The following is an 18,704-nucleotide window of genomic DNA, read 5'->3' on the forward strand; positions in this document are numbered from 1 at the left end:
ACCACCATACTTCTTCCATTTGTGTGACTGCGGCCGCCGCCAGCATGGCACTCCCTTCCCGTCCTCCCCCTTAACCCTGCCCTCCATCCCTTATGTCTTACCCAGCATGCCTTTATAGTTTTTTAATTTATTTTTTTTCAATTTTAAATGAAATTACAGAGCTCTGCAGCCCCAAGTTAAGTTTTTTTAACTTTTTTTTAAATTTTATTACAAAACAAATAACATTTACCTAAATCACATAACATAAAACATATAACATATATAACATATAACATAAGCATCTTATCAAAATACACAGTCATCCCTAATCCACCATCCCTCCCTCCCTCCCCTAAACCAACATAAATACCTTTCACTCTCTCCGCTTCATTCTTCCTAAGACCTTGACAGACATTGACAAGACTTCCTTGGTCTAAACCCTTACCGTTTCATTGTATTTTCTAACTGCTTATCTGTGTATATCTGTTTACAGATGTTTATTTTAAATTTTTTCTATGACTTCACCCGTTACCCTTCTTACTATCTTATTCTAATTTTTTACAGTGTAAAGTTCTTTAGCTAGTCAATTCCTTCTAATCTAAGCTTACTTACTTACATTCGTAAGTACCTTGTTAGATTTTATCTTGTATGTTTGGCCATTTCTCCTTTATATAAATGTACATTTTTCCCAGTTCTTCTTATCCTGCTTTTTCTTCTCCTCTCTTTCTGAAATCATTTTTGTATTTTCTCTTAATCTTTCAGAAATTATGTCTATTTCCATCAATTCCATCAATTTGATAATCCACTCCTCTATCTCAATATCTTTTTTAATTTCCAATATTTCGCATACTATTTAAATGATGCATGCATCCTAAGAATCCGGAAGCTGCACCAAAAGCTGCACTCTGGTGCTTAGGAATGGAGTGTGGCTTTGGTGCGACCTACGGACTCTTAGGACCCATGCATCATTTAAAAAGCATACCTCCAAAGAGACCCGAAGCAGCTTTATTTTGGCAGTCTGTAACAGGCCTTACTCTCTCTAAAATAGGCAGACCAATGCCATTCCTTCTGATTTAAGTAATGATTCAATCTTGTGTGTGCTGTGTGCTTTCAAGTCATTTCCAAGTTATAGCAATTTCTAAAGGTGAAGCTAACATGGAGTTGTCCTGCCAAGATTTGTTCAGAGGAGGTTTGCCATTACCTGCCCCTGAATCTGAAAGCGTGTGACTTGCCCAGAGGGTTTCATCGCCGAATGGGAATTGAACCATGGTCTCCAGAGTCATAGGCTCAAACCACTACGCCATGCTGATCCCAAGTATTTTATCTGAACAGAACCTCAGCAATAAAATTGTATAAGAGGCCTGAACAGAGCTTAGATACTTTTTGGACCACCAGCCATACCTCCTTGTGGAATCTGGGAATTGTACTCCAAATGTCAATTGTACTCCGCTCCTGGGTTTTGGGAATTGTGATCCAAAAAAGTCAACTTTGGGACAAGATAGACCACCCCTCCCAAATGCGGATTGAGGCCATGGCAACCACACAGCCTGGCCCTAATCCACCTTTTGGCCGACCAAAACTGGAGTAGCAAAGAGCCACTCCTTTTAGGGCTAGCAAAAAGCCAGCTTTTCCACCCCACCATGGCCAGAAACGCTCCACTTTAAGCGCTTTAAGGCACTCCAGCAGCATGTGGAATTTCCAGAGTTCCTGGAAAGCAGCCCCCGTGTAAATGGCCAGACAGCTTCCTGGAGGCTTCCAGTCAGCGTGGGGGCATATGTCATCTGTAAGCCATGCTCCCAAAATGGCTGGAAGCCAGCTTTTTATGCCAGTCTGTTCTGGCCCTTTGCCAAGTTCTGTGTGTAACTGACAATTGCCTTCACTACAAGTAAAAGAGGATGTAAGGAATAAGAAGGCAGTAGCAACATTTTTGTCTTTTGATCATTCACTGAGTACTTTAAATTATAGTTGTCACATTACCAATGTCAAGATGAGTTTTCAACTTTCTGTTAATGATTTATGATTCTGAAGGTTCATGCCCCACAGATTGTATGAAATGTGGTCATAAGCAGCTCCTTCCAGTTCAACTAGACTTCTGTCCTAGCATGTTCTTAGGATTGCAGTCCTGGTGTCTAAGTAGCTATAGTGGTCTGACATTTTGTTTGCTTTGGGGGAACTGAATGATCCTGTTACAGGCATCATAGACCAATGGTAATGGACCAGAGGCAGACAAAGTGCATCCCTCCAGATGCTGTTGGACTGCAATTCAAATCAGCCAGTGATGATAAAAGCTGGACAGCTCAGCAATATCTGAAGGTCTGCAGAGGCCACCACTGGAGTAGATCCTAAGGAAACACTTTGTGATCCAATCAGCTAATAAGTTATACTGGAAATTAACGCAACCACTATGCCATACATTTGTCTTCACTACTGTATCATTATCACTCATCTGTAGTCTTTTTAGAGAATCTGATGAACCGTTAATTGCTTAACACTGATTATCTTCATTATACATCATACAGCTTAAATATTCCAACCTCCATTTAATTAACTTTGCCAGTTTCACAATGTTACTGCCAGTTGATTAATTGCTCTGTTGCTCACAGTTGGTTAATTTGAGCTATATTCAATAAATCATTGTCTCTTGATTAACTCATTATCACTTGGACTGTTCTCTGTACTAAATGCCAGTACTGAAAATGATGAATCCCAAAGAATACATTGGCCCTTCCTTTCTTCTTTTCACACTCAATAGTATTTCCCAGAGTTTAGGAGTGATACTTTTCTAATAATAATAATAATAATAATAATAATAATAATAATAATAATAATAGGATTCATTTATATACCGCCCAATCACTGGGAATCTGAGCAGTTTACAACAGAGGGGATAATAGACAGTTCCCTGCCCGCAGGCTTACAATTTAAAAGGCACGACACAAAAGGAGAAGGGAATGTTGAGGGGGGAGGGGATCAGGTCCAGCAGTTCTTCTCTCCCTCTGAGGCCTGGACCAAGGGAGATGGACCGGAGGGAGGGCTTGTCTTCTTCCAGGAAGGCTTGGTGGAGCTAGCCTGCCTCTCTCTCCCTCAAGATGGTGGATGAAGGGAGGACAAATACAATGATCCTCCAGCCAGTATGTCCACTAGCTATGATAGCTGGGACATCCTTCTACTTGGGGGCAGTCAAAAAAAGTAGTTCTCCCAAGATCTGGTATTTTCTTATTATAGAAGGCTCATAAAAATTTGAAAGCCAACTACAACCTACCAACCATGTACAGCAGCCCATCAAGAGCTCAAATCTGTCTCTTGGCTTTGGTGCTTGAATAAACGTGAACAAGGAAGGGAGTGGTCTAGTTCTGGCAGGTCACGATAGACGCTTAGTTTGTGTTCAACTTCCAGCTATGTCAGCATAGCCAGGTGCAAAATGCTGACATTAGCCACTGAGACCCTTGATGTCAGCAGAGCATGTAATTATTCCATCTCTGTGGGCATGAGGATAGTCTGAAAGCAGGTTTAAAACATATCCAATCTTTGGGCAGTTGTGCAATCAATGTAAGATACGCAAATCTCATCTAAGTTACAAATGTACAGACAAGTATGTGTAATTGTTTGTGTGGTCGCACCACTGGAGACTTCATGGGCACTCTGTGATGGTGTACGGGTTCACACTTTCTGAGGTACTGTACATTGTACCTTCTTCCCCCTCCTGCAATTGCTTCCTGCATTTGACAAAATATAGACACAGTATCACCATCAAATATGAACAGAAGTGCCTTAGCAAATCTGGATGCTCTCCATTCCTTTTTGACAAAACTTAAAAATTCTAATGTTTCTTAATTTATTGTCCCCCCCCCCCCCCCCCCAGATATATGCAATGTAAAATTTATGCTGCTAAACAGAATGGCCAAATGTTGACATGCAGCTTGTGAAACATAGGAGGGAACATTAGAAGTTGTTATACAGGACCATTGATCCATTTTACTGTGTAATATCTATAATAACTGGCAGCAACTCCACAAGCATTCAATAAGCTGTCTTTTCCAGTCTTTCCTGGCTCCAACCCAATTACTATAATGTAAGCAGAAATATAATACACCTCACCCAGAGCTTGAAAGGTTTATCTTTTTTGGACTCTAGAAGTCCACAAAAGCAACATTCCCAAATTGATCTCACCAGAATGGGGAAGACTGTTACCAGGTGACATGTATACCTGTTAAACCTGATGCCCAGGTAGTAACTGTTGATGGGCAACTTAAAAGCCTCTGCTTATGGAGTATTCATATTCTTATATACCCTTTCTAGGCTAATATCATCTGGATTTGTCAAATACGAAGGACTGCTATATGAAGGTAAACTGTTTTAACACCCAGCTCCCTTCCTCTGTCATTCACAATCCACAGTTCTTATCAGCTAAGATAGGAAGGATCAGTTAATGGCCATACCAGCTGGAATAAATTAGCCCCAGGGGGATTTCCCACTGTTTGCATATCTTATTAGACTCTGACAGTGTATGCATTTTAGAGCCATTAAACTTGATTGGCTCTATCACCTGCTGTGGACCTTCAAACACACTTGTATATAATCCACACTTGGATGCCTTAGTAGATGCCTGTTTATGCAATGGACTCCAAAATCCCTGGAGGAAAGCAAGTTCTCCTTGGTTTTGATAAAGCCGTTTGTTTCTTTCTGAAAGCCAGTGATGCAAGAATTGTAATATTTATGCTATATCCATGGATCCAGCCAGTGACAACTGAATATTCATAGCATACACAAACAAACAAAACATGTAATTTGCATTGCACACCTTCACATAAAAGATATATTTTCCTATGGAAATAGGTTAGTATGGATTAGTAGGAAGAGGACACTAGCTGTTAACATATTGGGGTGTTTCCTATTACACATTTCCTCCAATAACCTCAAAGGCATGTAACTGGCTCTCCTCCCCCCCCCCCCCACTTATTCTCACAACAACACTGTGAGGTAAGCCAAGAATGAGCATATCATCCAGTGAATTTCATGTTTTGTGGTTGAACCTGGATCTGTGAAGACTCATTCTAGCACTCTAAACAGCACACCACACTGAGTATGCTGAACTCTGTTGAATACCAAATTTCACTGGTGTATATCACAGGTATATGATATGCTCAAGGAGGCACACAGAGGCACTGATAACATTTAAGCTCTTCAGCAGCAGTTCCTCATCTCCTTTTCTGCATCTGGAAACTTCTTCTGTACTGGGCTGGGCTAAATGCAGTCAATAAGACTCAGGTGGGGTGCAGCAATTAACCCCTCCATGCTTCTCCTCCCCGGTAGGCATGGCATGGCATCTTTTAAATATACCCCAGGGTCCCCCTGCAAACCTTTTAAAAAATATATATATCCTTTTTTTCAAAACCAGAAGCTGATTTCTGGTCATTTCCAGTGGTTCCCCCCCCCCCCACACACACACACAGAATATGGAATCTTTGCAAATGCATACACCTCTGGAGACTCCCAAATGCAAAGAACGCCCTCTTCCCTGCTGCTTGCTGCCTTTCTCAGCCTAGTATCCCAGTTGTGTAGGTCTACAGATTCCAATCATCACCAGCCTACATGAGAATATTCCCCAATACATGAGAATATTCCCCAGTACATGAGAATATTCCTCTACTGTAATGACTCTTGCAGTCATTATAGTAGTGTCTAATTATTCTGTCACCGTGAGAACCTCAAAGTAACTTTAGGAAAGGTGATCAGGAAACCAAATCTTATAAGGAATATCTTAGGGAACTGAGTATGGGTATGGAGAAGAGAAGATTGAGATTGAGTGATAAGAACACCATTTTAAAATAACTGAAGATAAGTAAAAAGGAGCAAACTTGTTTTCTGTTGCTCCTGAGACTAGGACACACAACAATTGATTTAAATTGCAAGAAAAGGGATTCCACTTAAAGTTTAACAAGAATTCCCTAAGGCTAAGAACCATTCAAAACTGGAACAGACTGGCTTGGGAGGTGATGGGCTCTCCTTTATTGGATGTCTTTAAACAAAGGTTGAATGACCATCTCCCAGGAGTGCATTAGTTGTTTATTTTTGCATGGCAGGGAGTTGCAGTCCTTTCCAACTCTCTGATTCTGTGAGCTGTGGCTCTCCAAATGTTATTGGATTTCTCTTCCACAGCCTTCACCATCAGCCATCCTGGCTAGGTGTGATGGGAGTTGCAGACCACCTGGAGAGCCACACATTGCCCACCCCTACCCTAACAGTTAAATCATTGCTGCCCATCCATCACTGACACTGAGTTGACACAAAGAAATTGCAAATTCTCTCTGAGTTACTGGCCTGACATTTCTTTCAGCAAGAATTGCTGAAAATATTACCTGGGTCAGTGCATCACTCTCGACCCTGCTCCCCTGGTCATATTTGCTCTTGCACTCTGGCTCATTTCAGAGAGTTTATTTGCCTCCTGTGATGTTTGCAGACTAAGACTTTGAAGGCATAATGATAAATCAGTTCTAATGATGGAATCTAATCTATTTCCAAAATCACTACCTGCATGGGAAAAATAAGAAGGGGAGAGGCAGGTCAGGAAAAAAATATGGTAGAAATCCTATGCCTCTGAAGGAAATTCATGGGGCATTATGAGTCCAAGCATGACCACCCAAACCCCAACAGGCAAAAATTACACCTACACATCTGCTTGATACTAGCTGGGCATAAACTATCAAATGCTAACTTTGAATTATCTCTTGATAGTTGATGCCATCATAAAACTAGACACAATCCTGCTCTAGGAGACACAGCTACAAAAGAAGCTATGATAGACCTCTCCCAAATTCCTTATTTTCACAGCAGCAGTCCTCTAAACCCAGCCATTTCCTTGTCAGTGGAGAACAACAAACGAACAAACATATTTTCCTATAAGGACACACAGCAACAGGCATCTGCAGGGATCTTCAGAGGCCCCTGTAGATGATGCTATTGCTCTGTTATAGGAAGATATAGGAAGATGCTTTTCTGCTGCTCTCTGCACGCTCCATCAATTGGGAGACAGTCAGGCTTGGGGATCTGCAGCTGGAAAAGGGGGGATTGGGGAGATTTTGGTCACATGTACTACGTAGAAAATTCCAACCTCCACACTGATGAGAAAAGTGAATTGCAATGGCATATGTTCAATTTATGCCATTGTATGCAAATAGATCTTGGAGCACCTTTGAAACTAACTGTGCAAAAGAAGTTGTAGCATAAACTTTCATAGACTTGGTCTCCTTCCTCAGATGCAAGATGCCATTGTAGTTCACCAACAGGATGCCAGCCATTGTTTGGGTACCCAGGAAGCACCAAAAAATGCTTGACAGGAATACCAGCACACAAGCCAAGGCATAATCCTTTAGAATCCTGTATTTAAGAAGCTACAGCTTAAGGGTTTTGTGTATGAATGCCCACAATAGAAAGGAATCCTAAGAATATCATGAAGAAAGGAAGTGAGGATGCGTCCTAGTGTGTTTGATTGCAGGGTCTGTGTCTCCAGTGTAGACAAGAATGGGTGGCAAGGAATGGCAGCTAGGATTTCATTTTCTTTGAGTGAGAAGATCCTGATGTTCTTGCCCTATGTGAGAAACATGTTAAAATTTGATTGGCAATAAAATTTTATTGCTGGGTACCTACTCCTGTGCTTTGCTCTAGACCAATGGCTCTTGAATTTATTTTATTTCCTGTCTATGCAGCCTTTCTCTGTGAAAAGGGACCGAAGGTGGCTCACAAGTTAAAACATTAGTAAAACATCACAATAAAAAATTAAAAACAATTAAAAGCTTCTAGTTAAAATAGTATAAAATATAAAAACATACAAAAGTTAAAAAGCATAACTAAAATCACACACCCCATATTTAAAAAATTCCACCCTGTGCTGATTATATGTTTAAAACCCTGCTTCAATGAAAATGTTTTTGCTGCCAGTGAAATGCAAGGGGAGAGGGGGCCAACCTAGCCTTCCACAGAAGGGAGTTCTAAAGGGTGGGAGCAGCCATCGAGACTAGAGGACTCCCTCTCGTGTCCTCAGCAAGAGAGCCTGGGATGGTGGTGGGACCAAGAGAAAGCCTTCCCTTGATGATCTTAAAAAGCCGACAAGTCCATATAGGGAGATATTGCCTTTCAAATATTCTGGACCTAAGCTGTGTAGGGCTTTATAGGCCAGTACTTTGAATTGTGCCCAGAAATGAACCAATAGCCAGTGATGCTGTTTCAACAAGGGAGTTATATGTTCCCTATAATTGGCCCCATTCAGCATTGTAGCTGCAGCATTTTGGACTTTGTGAAGTTTCCGAACTGTTTCCGAAGGTGTGTTGAACTTTGACTTTCCACATGTTTTGGACTTGTCTCCCAGAATTCCTGTTAATTGGCTGTGCTGGCTGAGACTTCTGGGAGTTGGGCCAAAACATCTGGAGGACCACAGCTCGAGACTGGTACACTATTTCCTAACCATTCATTGTAAAGAAGCCCCAAAAAGAGCTTCTGTGTTGGTCTTGCCATCCACTGTAACTGCTTGTAACATTGGAACCCCTTTTATCCACTAAACAGTGATACCTTTATATGACCATCCAAAATGCACAAAATACACGATGTAAGCTTTTGAAGCTCCACTGGCTTCTTCATCAGGCAAAGGTGTTAAAAATCATACAGAAGCAATGTTTTTTAAAAATGACAATATTAGTCACAGGCCTGCATTTTGTCAAAGTGTTGTTGTTGTGTTGTTCTGTGTTGAGATAGTATGGAGGGGTATCTGTGCAGGCAGGTTCCTCCTCCTCCTGGCCATTTGGCACTGGGAACAAAATATTCCAAAGTCCAGGAGATAAAATTTGAATTCTATTAGCAATACAAAACATACTTCCTGTGAGATCCAAGATGTCTAATCCTTTGTATGTTCACAGCCCCCTTTGTTAACTGCTAAAATATGCAGCAGCTATGCTTAATAGGTGGTTGTCTACATAGCTTTAAAAAGAAGACTAGACAAACTTAGCATGGAAAAAATCTGTCCATGGATATTAGTCATACTAGTTAGAGGAAACCTCCAGGCTCAGTGGCAATATACCTCTATGTACCAGGCAGTGGGAATAAGGAACTGCAAGAAGCTGTTACCATTACTGTCTGCATTGTATCTTGATAGACGTATCTGAATGACTACTGTGGAAAACAGGATGCTGGGCCCAAACTGGCCCCTGGTCTGAGTCAGCAGAGATCTTCTTATGTTCTTACCTAACACATACTTTGTCTGCCCCAAGCTTGTGAAATAGGTTGCTGGCTGTCTCCCACAGAAATCTCAAGGACTGTGCCTTTCTACATCCTTCGGGGAGACAAACTGATCAGTTCTGGTAAATGTTGCAAAGGCTAAGGCACCCATCCAGGACTAACCCCACCATGAAGAAGAGGGAGGCAACTGCCTCAAACAGCTGGCTTGGGGTGTCATAAATGGCACAGCTAATTGTTGCTGATTTAATTTAGTGCATTGTTATGGTATTCTTGTTGCCCGAGAGAGCGGGGAGAGTGTGGGATTTTTCTGCATTGGCTACAAAAAGGACTTGGGCTTGGATATTAGGTATTTCAACTGAGCAGACAAGAACCACGTGCTCCTCAGTCTCTGGTCAAGTAGCCCCTTGGGACATCACTCTAGCTTTCCCTAGCCAGGTATGAGACCCTGCTTATTAACCTCTTTGGCCACATCACAAGGCTGAACCACAACATTTTGCTGCCTGAGGCACAACATGTATCTCCCCCATCCCTTTTCTACATGCAAGAGCTGCATGGACCGACTGAAGTGAACTCGAATAAACTGGCAATATAATAACCTCACATTGCAAGGCTGCAGTTTAGGGCCAAGACCCAACAGAAGGGAAGGACTGGAGGACTGAAGTGAAGCAGATAGGGTCCTGCTTGTCCCCATCCCCAGCATTTGTCACCTGAGGCTGCTGCCTCCCTTGCCCTAAGGGTAAAGGGCAAATACTGCCACTGCTTGCTAAACCTCTGGTGCCACAGCCAGAATTCCAGAGCATGGAGCCTTGACAGTTAAAGCGGTGTCAAACTGGGTTATTTCTCCAGTGAGGATGCAGCCTGGAGTTAAACTAAAGGCACCAAGCCAACTACTCGGCTGCCCTCCGCCACCAATTTCACTCCCCCAAGACGAGGAAGGACAAAGGCTTTCCAGTTGCCTCTGGGCTGAAACTCTAGTTCCGCGTGGCTGCCAGAGAACTAGACCTCCCAGCCTCCCACTTCCTCTCCTTTAGCCCTGGAGCCCCACCAGCCAGAAAGCTTCGCTCTCTCCGCTTTCTGTGCCATTACTCCGCCGGAGAAAGAAAGGAATGGGAAATTTAGACAGAAGAGGGGGGGGCGGGAGAAGACAGGCTGGATCCCGAAGCCCTTGGAAGAAACCCTTTCGGAGATCAGTTGCAGGAGGGTAGGGGTGGAGAGCTGAGCTCAGTATCCGTCCCAAGGCTAGAAACTGGGAATGGACCTCGAAGGGTCATAGAATCGGACCCTTGATCCCCTGTCCTTCCACTGAGGCAGACGCAAGAGCCGGCAAATGAATGTCTTCATTGCCTCAAGAAATGCTGCACTTCTCCCTGCTGCCTGGAGGCTTTCCTTTCTCTTTTTGGCAAGGAAATGTGAGAGTTCAGGGCCTCTTCCGTTGGAGCCAGGAACTGATCTTTGGCTCCATCACTTTGGGCAGCAGAAGCAACGCCAGATCAAGCAGAGCATATTCTTTGCACAAAGTATGGGCCAGAGGGACACACACACACAAACAACCTTTCAGCCCTCCCCCCTTCATTCCTCTTTTCTAAGATTAAGAGGATCTAGATCTGTTCACCTGCCTCTCCAAATAAGCAACCATACTGATATTGCATTAATTTAAAAGTCAAATTAGTGAAATTAAAAATGAAAGAAGTGCCAGGGTTCATTGTCCCTTTCAGATTGGAAGCTCTTTAAGGACAGAAACATCTATGTTTCGCCTGTTGTTGTGTGCCTTCAACAGGCAAAAGTCTTCAAGTCTATTATTGTTGCTCTGTGCCTTCAAGTCGTTTCCAATTATTGGCGACCCTAAGGCAAGTCAATAATGGGATTTTCTTGCCAGGATTTGTTCAGAGGTTCTGAGGCTGAGAGAGTGTGACTTGGCCAAGGTCATCCAGAGGATTCACATGGCCAAGCTGGGATTCAAATCCTGGTCTCCAGTATCCTAGTCCAACACTCAAACCACTACACAACACTGGCTCTCACCACACCAAAAGTAGCACATGCTCTGATGTTGGATGCTTGCATGCATGCTTACACACACAGCTGGTCCAAAGCATTTTGCAAATATATATATATATATATATATATATATATATATATATAGAGAGAGAGAGAGAGAGAGAATCATAGAATCGTAGATTTGGAAGAGTCCACAAGGGCCATCCAGTCCAACCCCCTGCCATGCAGGAAATCACAATCAAAGCATCACCAACAGATGGCCATCCAGCCTCTGTTTGAAGACCTCTAAGGAAGGAGACTGCACTACATTCCGAGGGAGTTTGTTCCACTGTCGAACAGCCCTTACTGTCAGGAAGTTCTTCCTAATGTTCAGGTGGAATCTCTTTTCCTGTAGCTTGCATCCATTGTTCCGGGTCCTGTTCTCTGGAGCAGCAGAAAACAAGCTTGCTCCCTCCTCAATATGACATCCCTTCAAATATTTAAACAGGGCTATCATATCACCTCTTAACCTTCTTTTCTCCAGGCTAAACATCCCAAGCTCCCTAAGTCATTCCTCATAGAACATGGTTTCCAGAACCTTCATCATTTTAGTCTCCCTCCTTTGGACATGCTCGTTTCTCAATGTCCTTTTTAAATTGTGGCGCCCAGAACTGGACACAGTATTCCAGGTGGGGACTGACCAAAGCAGAATATAATGGCACTATTACTTCTCTTGATATAGACACTATACTATTATTGATGCAGCCTAAAATTGCATTGGCCTTTTTAGCTGCCGCATCACACTGTTGACTCATGTTCAACTTGTGGTCTACTTGGACTCCCAGATCCCTTTCACACGTAGTCTCCTTCAGCCAGGTGTCCCCCATCCTATATATGTGCATTTCATTTTTCCGCCCTAAGTGCAGTACCTTACATTTCTCCGTGTTGAATTTCATTCTGTTAGCTTGGGCCCAGCTCTCTAGTCTATTCAGGTCATTTTGAATTTTGATCCCATCCTCTGGAGTATTAGCTATTCCCCCTAATTTGGTGTCATCTGCAAATTTGATGAGTATGCCTCCAATTCTGTCATCCAAGTCATTAATAAAGATGTTGAATAGCACTGGGCCCAGGACATAGCCCTGTGGGACCCCACTAGTCACTTCTCTCCAGGATGAAGAGGAGCCATTGTTGAGCACCCTTTGGGTACGGCCAGTCAACCAATTACAAATCCATGTAACAGTTACCTTGTCTAACTCACATTTTACAAGCTTGTTTGCAAGACTGTCATGGGAAACCTTGTCAAAAGCCTTACTGAAATCAGTATATACTATATCCACAACATTCCCTTCAAATTACCAAGCTGGTAATTTTATCAAAGAAAGATATCAGATTTGTCTGGCATGACTTCTTTCTCTGAAACCCATGTTGAATTTATGTGATTATGGCATTGCTTTCTAGTTGTTCACAGACTCTCTGTTTAATGATCTGCTCTAGAATATTTCCTAGTGTAGATGTCAGACTAACTGGACGATAATTGTTTGGATCCTCTTTCTTCCCCTTTTTGAAGATGGGGACAATGTTTGCCCTCCTCCAGTCTGCTGGGACTTCTCCTGTTCTCCAGGAGGTTACAAAGATTATTGCCAATGGCTCCGATATTACATTTGCCAGTTCTTTTAATACCCTTGGATATAGTTCATCTGGTCCTGGAGACTTAAATATAAGTGTTCCCCAGGAATACTAGGAAACCAGCTGTAATATCTCTCCTATGTGAAGGTGCACAATACTTCTGAAAATGCACCACCATAGCTTTAAAGGAAATATGAACCAGCATGGTTAAAAGGTTTGAGTATTTAGGACTCCAGGAGACCAGGGTTCACATTCCCACTCATCCATGGAAACCCATTGGGTGGTATTGGACACATCACACCCTCTCAGCCTTAGAGAAGGTAAAGCCCATCTGAACAAATCTTGCCAAGAAAACATTAGGATACAGTTGCCATAAGTCACAATTGACCTGAAAACACATAAACACATAGCAACACAAAACATTAAAGGCACATTTCAGAGGATCAGTAGATAAAGCAAAGAACCATTCCTCTTCCAACAAATGGGGGGGGGGATTTGATACTATGAGGTACAGCAAATACTTTTGCATTGCTTGCCACCAGTAAAGCCCCTCTCTCACACACACATTATTAACTATAATCATAGAATCCTAGAGTCGGAAGAGACCCCAAGGACCATCCAGTCCAACCCCCTGCCATGCAGGATCTCACAATCAAAGCATCCCAGACAGATAGCCATCCAGCCTCTGTTTACAAACTTCCAAAAAGGACACTCCATCACTCTCCGAGGAAATGTGTTTCACTGTCTGGGACTGTCTGGCTCTTACTGGCAGGAAGTTCCTCCTAATGTTGAGCTAGAGTCTCTTTTCTTTTAGTTTGAATCCACTGCTCCAGGTCTATTATCTGAAGCAGCAGAAAATGAGCTTGCTCCCTCCTTAGTATGACCCCCCCCTTCAAATATATAAACAGGGCTATCATATCACAGCTTAACCATCTCTTCTCCAGGCTAAACATAACCAGCTCCCTTAGTCTCTGCTCATAGGGCTATATGGTTCCCAGACCCTTCACCAGTTTGGTCACCCTCCTCTGGACACACTCCAACTTATCATCCTTTTATAATTGTGGTGCCCAGAACTGGACACAATATTCCAGGTGAGGCCTGACCAAAGCAGAATAGACTGGGACTATTACTTCCCTTGATCTAGACACTATATTTCTATTGATGCATTGTGTTGGCTTTTTTAGCTGCCACATCACACTATTGACCAACCAGGAATTATTTGTGCAGTCTGATCCAACCCATTCAGAAGAAAGGCTGGAGTAGCTGCCCCCCCCCCCCCCAATTTTCTGCTGTCTGAAGTTATTTTTTCATTTTTTCCAAAAGGTAAAGCTGGTCCTCGTAGCATCGGATCACACACAGCCAGACAGAAGGAGATATGCCTTCTTGCTTAGAATCCCTGGGCCCTTCTTCCAGACACAAAGTGTGGAAAATATCAGAGATGAACAAGAGGAAAAGGAACACGGCCTGCCTTTGCTTAGAGACTCAGTGCACATATGCATCACTCTCCACTCCCCTGTCATCACTGGGTGACTCACAGTTCATTGTGTGAACTCGGTCCATTGGAAAACACTGTGTTTGACGTGATCTATGGTAAACTTGATGTTGCCCTTCTGCTTGTGACCCACTGGCTCATTCACACATACTGATTATTACTTAATGAACTGCCCCAGAATCCCAACATGTCTCTACGTATTGTGACTTGCATATTTTCCAGACTTTAGCTGTAGGATTGTTGTTGTTTTTTAAAGTAAATTCTAGGAATCTGGGATTGATTGCTCAAGAAATCTAAGGCCTACATCTTATAGGCAGTCCTCTTGGCAGATCCATTGACTCACTGGGATTTATCTAAGGGTCAACTCACTATTCAACAATTGATTCAAAGGGTCTAGCTGGGACTACTAATACAATTTAAGCCTTAGTGAACTGCTAAAGAGAATTAAATCAGCTTGGATTTGTTTGTTTGTTTCATTTGTTGAAAGCAAAATTCATTTGGTACAAACATGTACAGTGCCAGACATTTGAGTGGACTGCAGTTCACAGATGTTTATGCCACACCAGCTTTGTTAAGTTTTTCACATGCCACCAGACTTTACTGTTTACTCCACAATGTGTTATTTACAATTGAGAATAGATACTTTGTAACACTCGTTCTATCCTAAACCAATAGGGAAGAGGAAAGGTGGGAAGGAAAGTGATGTGGGATGCTAGTCACAGTAAAAAGTTGCCAACATAAAGAAGCATTCAAACACATCACCTTGCTAGTCTATTTTGCATTAAAAGACATAAGGGAATGAATTCTGTGGCACTTTTGAGACTAACTGAGAAAAATAATTTTTGACGGATAGTCTCAAAAGAGCTTTCAATTTTCTTTGTATCTAGTTATACACACCATGTTTGGAAAAATGACTATTTGGTAAAGAGCCAGTGTGGCGCAGTGGTTGGAGCATTGGACTGAAGACCAGGGTTTTAATCTTGGCTTGGCCATATAAAGCCTCTGGGTGACCGTAGGTAAGTCACACTCTCTCAGCCTCACAGGATGGCAATGGCAAACCCCCTCTAAAGAAGCTTGCAAAACAAACAAACAAACAAACAAACAAACCATAAGTTGGAAATGACTTGAAGGCAAACAGCAATAACAAGGATATTATTTTTTAAAAAAACAAAAATAATAAGTACTATTCCTTGCCTAATAAAACCCTATAAAACTGATGGGGACATTATAAGTCAACCAGTGACTTGAAGGTACATGATGTGAAGTTAGGGTGACCAGATTACACAACCGCAAAGGAGGGCAAGGCACCATAAAAAACATAAAAATGTAGGACATGATGAAATAAAAGCTCAAAACACTCATAGAAATGTATATTCATGCTTCTTAGTCCTCCTCAAAGTGGAGGGCATTTTAAAATTCCTCCTGGACAGAAAGTTGAAAGGTAGGCCATGTCCCGGAAAAGGAGGACCTATAGTCATCCTGGACCTTTGGAGATCCCTGCTGGACAGAAGATTGAAAGGCAGGCCATGTCCTGGAAAAGGAGGACCTGTGGTCACCCTCTGTGATGCGAAGAACACGTAAGAACACTAAACCCTTTCTTCCTTGGGAGGCGTTGATCCCAGCAAGCGCTTGTGCGAGTGAACTTTTCTTGTTACACCACTTGGCCGGTAGGGGGAGCCGCGGTTCCATCCCAAACCGCGTGGATTCCTAGAGTTCGGGCTCCGGGCCGAGTTAGGATGCCCTCAGAGGCGCAGCGGCCCTTCTTCCAAAGCCCTCCTCCTCCTCCCCCTCCAGTAAAACAAAAAAGGCCAAACTTTCCAGCGTCAGTCCACCTGGGAGCAAGGCGATGCAGCATCTGCACAGATGCTGCAGCAGCAGCAGCAGCAGCAACAGGAGTCTGGGCTCCTTGTTGCAGACTCTTCTAGGGGAGAAGGAGTGGAGAGGAGGGTGAATCACGTCTCTGGGTCGGACCCAAGCTCTTCTTCTCCAAGTTGTTCTCGCCCTTCCTCAGAAATCCTTCCTTGTCCCAACCTCTGAAGGGCGCTTTAATAAGGATGGATGGGGAGGAGAGGGCTGAAAGAAAGCAGCTGGGCTGGAGGAAAGCTTTTCCTTTTTTGCCCAGCTGAGAGACTTTCCCTGTGGCATTTGTTGTACTGCGGCCACTCGCTCACAAACCACAAGGTTTCGAGTTCAATCCCAGCCAGGGGCTCAGGGTTGACTCAGGCTTAACATCCAAGGTTGCTAAAATGATTGTTGGGGGCAATAAGCTTACAGTTGTAAACCCCTTAGAGACTGCTTAGTGCAGTATGAAGTGGTATATAAATGAAACTGTGCTATTGTTATTGCTGCTCTTGTGTGCCCTGAAGTCGTTTCTGACTTACAGGGACCCTAAGGCAACCTTATCCTGGGGTTTTCTTGGCAAGAGTTGTTCAGAAGAGGTTTGCCATGGCCATCCTCTGAGGCTGAGAGAGTGTGACTTTCCTGTGGCACAGAAGAAAGAGGAGGAGGAGGAGGAGGAGGAGAGTGCCCTGACCCACCCCGACATCCTTGGTGACATTTTGGATCCTCCTTAAGGTTCGCTCTTCTCCGCAAAATGTTGGAGCTGCTGCTGCTGCTGCTCTTGGAGGGGTCTCGCTTTTGGGGTCTCTCTCTCTCTCTGCTTCGCCAGACAGAAATCCCCCCACGAAAGAGGCAGAGTCGCCCCAGAAGGCAAGGCGAGGGATCCCTCTGCCCGACCCCACCAAAGACTCTCCCAAAGGCAGAGGGATCTTGCAGACTCACTGAAAGGAAGAAGTCGGCAGCAGGAGCTTTCCCTTCAGACTTGAGCCTGCTTCCTCGGATGCCTTTGGAGGCAAGGGCCAGATGAAGGCGGAGCAGCCGATGCTGCCTCTGCCCCCCAAGTCGCCAGCACAGAAACAAAACCCCACCGCTCTTCTTTCTTTCTCCCCAATAATGTCTCCCCGCCTTCCCCAGCTCCACCTCCATCGGGCCCCCCTTTTCTCCCCCTTCTGACTTCTGCCAAGGCTTAACTCAGCTTTGGACAGACTTTGGTCCCTTTTGGGGAGGAAGCCTTCTGCAATCCGGACCAATAGGTCAGCTCCTTCGCTGTTTTTCAGCGCAAACAGGACAACTCTCCGGGCCCCTTTCCCGTCCCTTCCTGCCCAGACTGCCCCCTTTTCTTCTCCCAAGAGCTCCATCGCGGGAGACTTCGGAGAAGCCAGGCGAATGAATGAAGAGCCCCGGAGCCTCCTTCTTGGGCTGCAACGTGACCCTCGGCAGGAAGAGAAAGAGCGGGCTTTTCCCGGGGGATTTAGGAGTCTCCCCTCCTTTCCTTGCTCTCTCCTTCCTTTATGGAAAGGGGTTTCCCAGTTCAAAGTCTCCCATCCAGACTTCTTCAGAGGAGGCAAAAGAAAAAGAGCAGAGAGAAAGGGGGGAAGGGTTCCCAAGGGCCAGTTGAAGCCGGCGAGGGGGCAAAGGGCTCCCTTGCCAGCCTTTCTACCTCCGGATCGCTTCCTTGAAGCCTCCCAGACCTCCCACCGACCACTCCAGCCTAGGAGTGCTACAACAAACGACTCTTCCCAGAATTCCACAGCCTGGAGTCAAAGCAGCGAAAGCGGTCCCAAGCCGGATCATTTCTGCCCTGTGGATGCTGGGCTCCTCAGCCCGCCTCCCTCCTTTGCTTTGTGCCTCCTCCAGCCCTACAAAGGCCCTTCTCCCCCAGGGATTGTCACCGAGGTGCCAGGGAGGCAGGTCCTCCCTCCCTCTGCTTCCCAACTCATCCCTACCTCTCCTGCCATTCAGAGAGCCCTCTCCGGCCACCCAGCCACCCCTTCCCTCCCTCCTTCCCTCCTTCTCTGGCCCTTTCTTGTTCTCTCTTCACCCGACCCCCATTTTGTGGGGTGGGCTTCGCCCTCTTCCACACACCCTTCCCCCCAAAAAACGCAAAGAGCCAAGATACAGGACTTCTCCCCCGGTTTTGCAAGAACAATAAAAACCCTTCTCAAACGCTTTGTCTTCCAAGTGTCTCTCTCTCTCTCTATATATATATATATATCATCATCATCATCATCATCACAGGGCACCAAAATTGAGGGAGAGGGGGGGGCAATGTAGCCTTACCTTCCCCAGGAGTTGGAGGCCGAAAGGGGCAAGGAAGGAAAGAAGGAGGCGAGAAATGGGACCAGGAGCTTGAGCTTAATCCAGAGGGGCCCTCATGGACGGGAGGAGGGCCTTGGGACCAGGAGAGGGCGGGGAGGGGACGATGGCCGGGCTCCCTCTCCTCCTCCTCCTCCTCCTCCTCCTCTTCTTCTTCTTTTCTCTTCTTCCTCCTCCTCCTCCTCTTCCTGGCCGCCCCTCCTCCTGGCTGGGCGAACACCTGACCGGCGCCGGCGTCGGAGGCTCTCCC

The 18,704-nt window shown here is 44.5% G+C and overlaps 1 protein-coding gene across 1 annotated transcript in view; it reads right to left on the reverse strand.

The window, feature by feature from the left end:
* The window catches only part of LOC149323872 (versican core protein-like), a 179,607-nt gene extending 161,053 nt beyond the window's left edge, over nt 1-18,554 (reverse strand). Inside the window, exon 1 of the mRNA XM_089493620.1 lies at nt 18,419-18,554. The gene's annotated coding sequence lies outside the window, so the exon portion shown is untranslated. The remainder of the gene's footprint in view (nt 1-18,418) is intronic.
* Nucleotides 18,555-18,704: the final 150 nt, after the last annotated feature.

Source organism: Sceloporus occidentalis, unplaced genomic scaffold (assembly GCF_023333645.1).
Source record: "Sceloporus occidentalis isolate IW3139 unplaced genomic scaffold, rSceOcc1.0.p SCAF_1, whole genome shotgun sequence".
Lineage (NCBI taxonomy): Eukaryota > Metazoa > Chordata > Lepidosauria > Squamata > Phrynosomatidae > Sceloporus > Sceloporus occidentalis.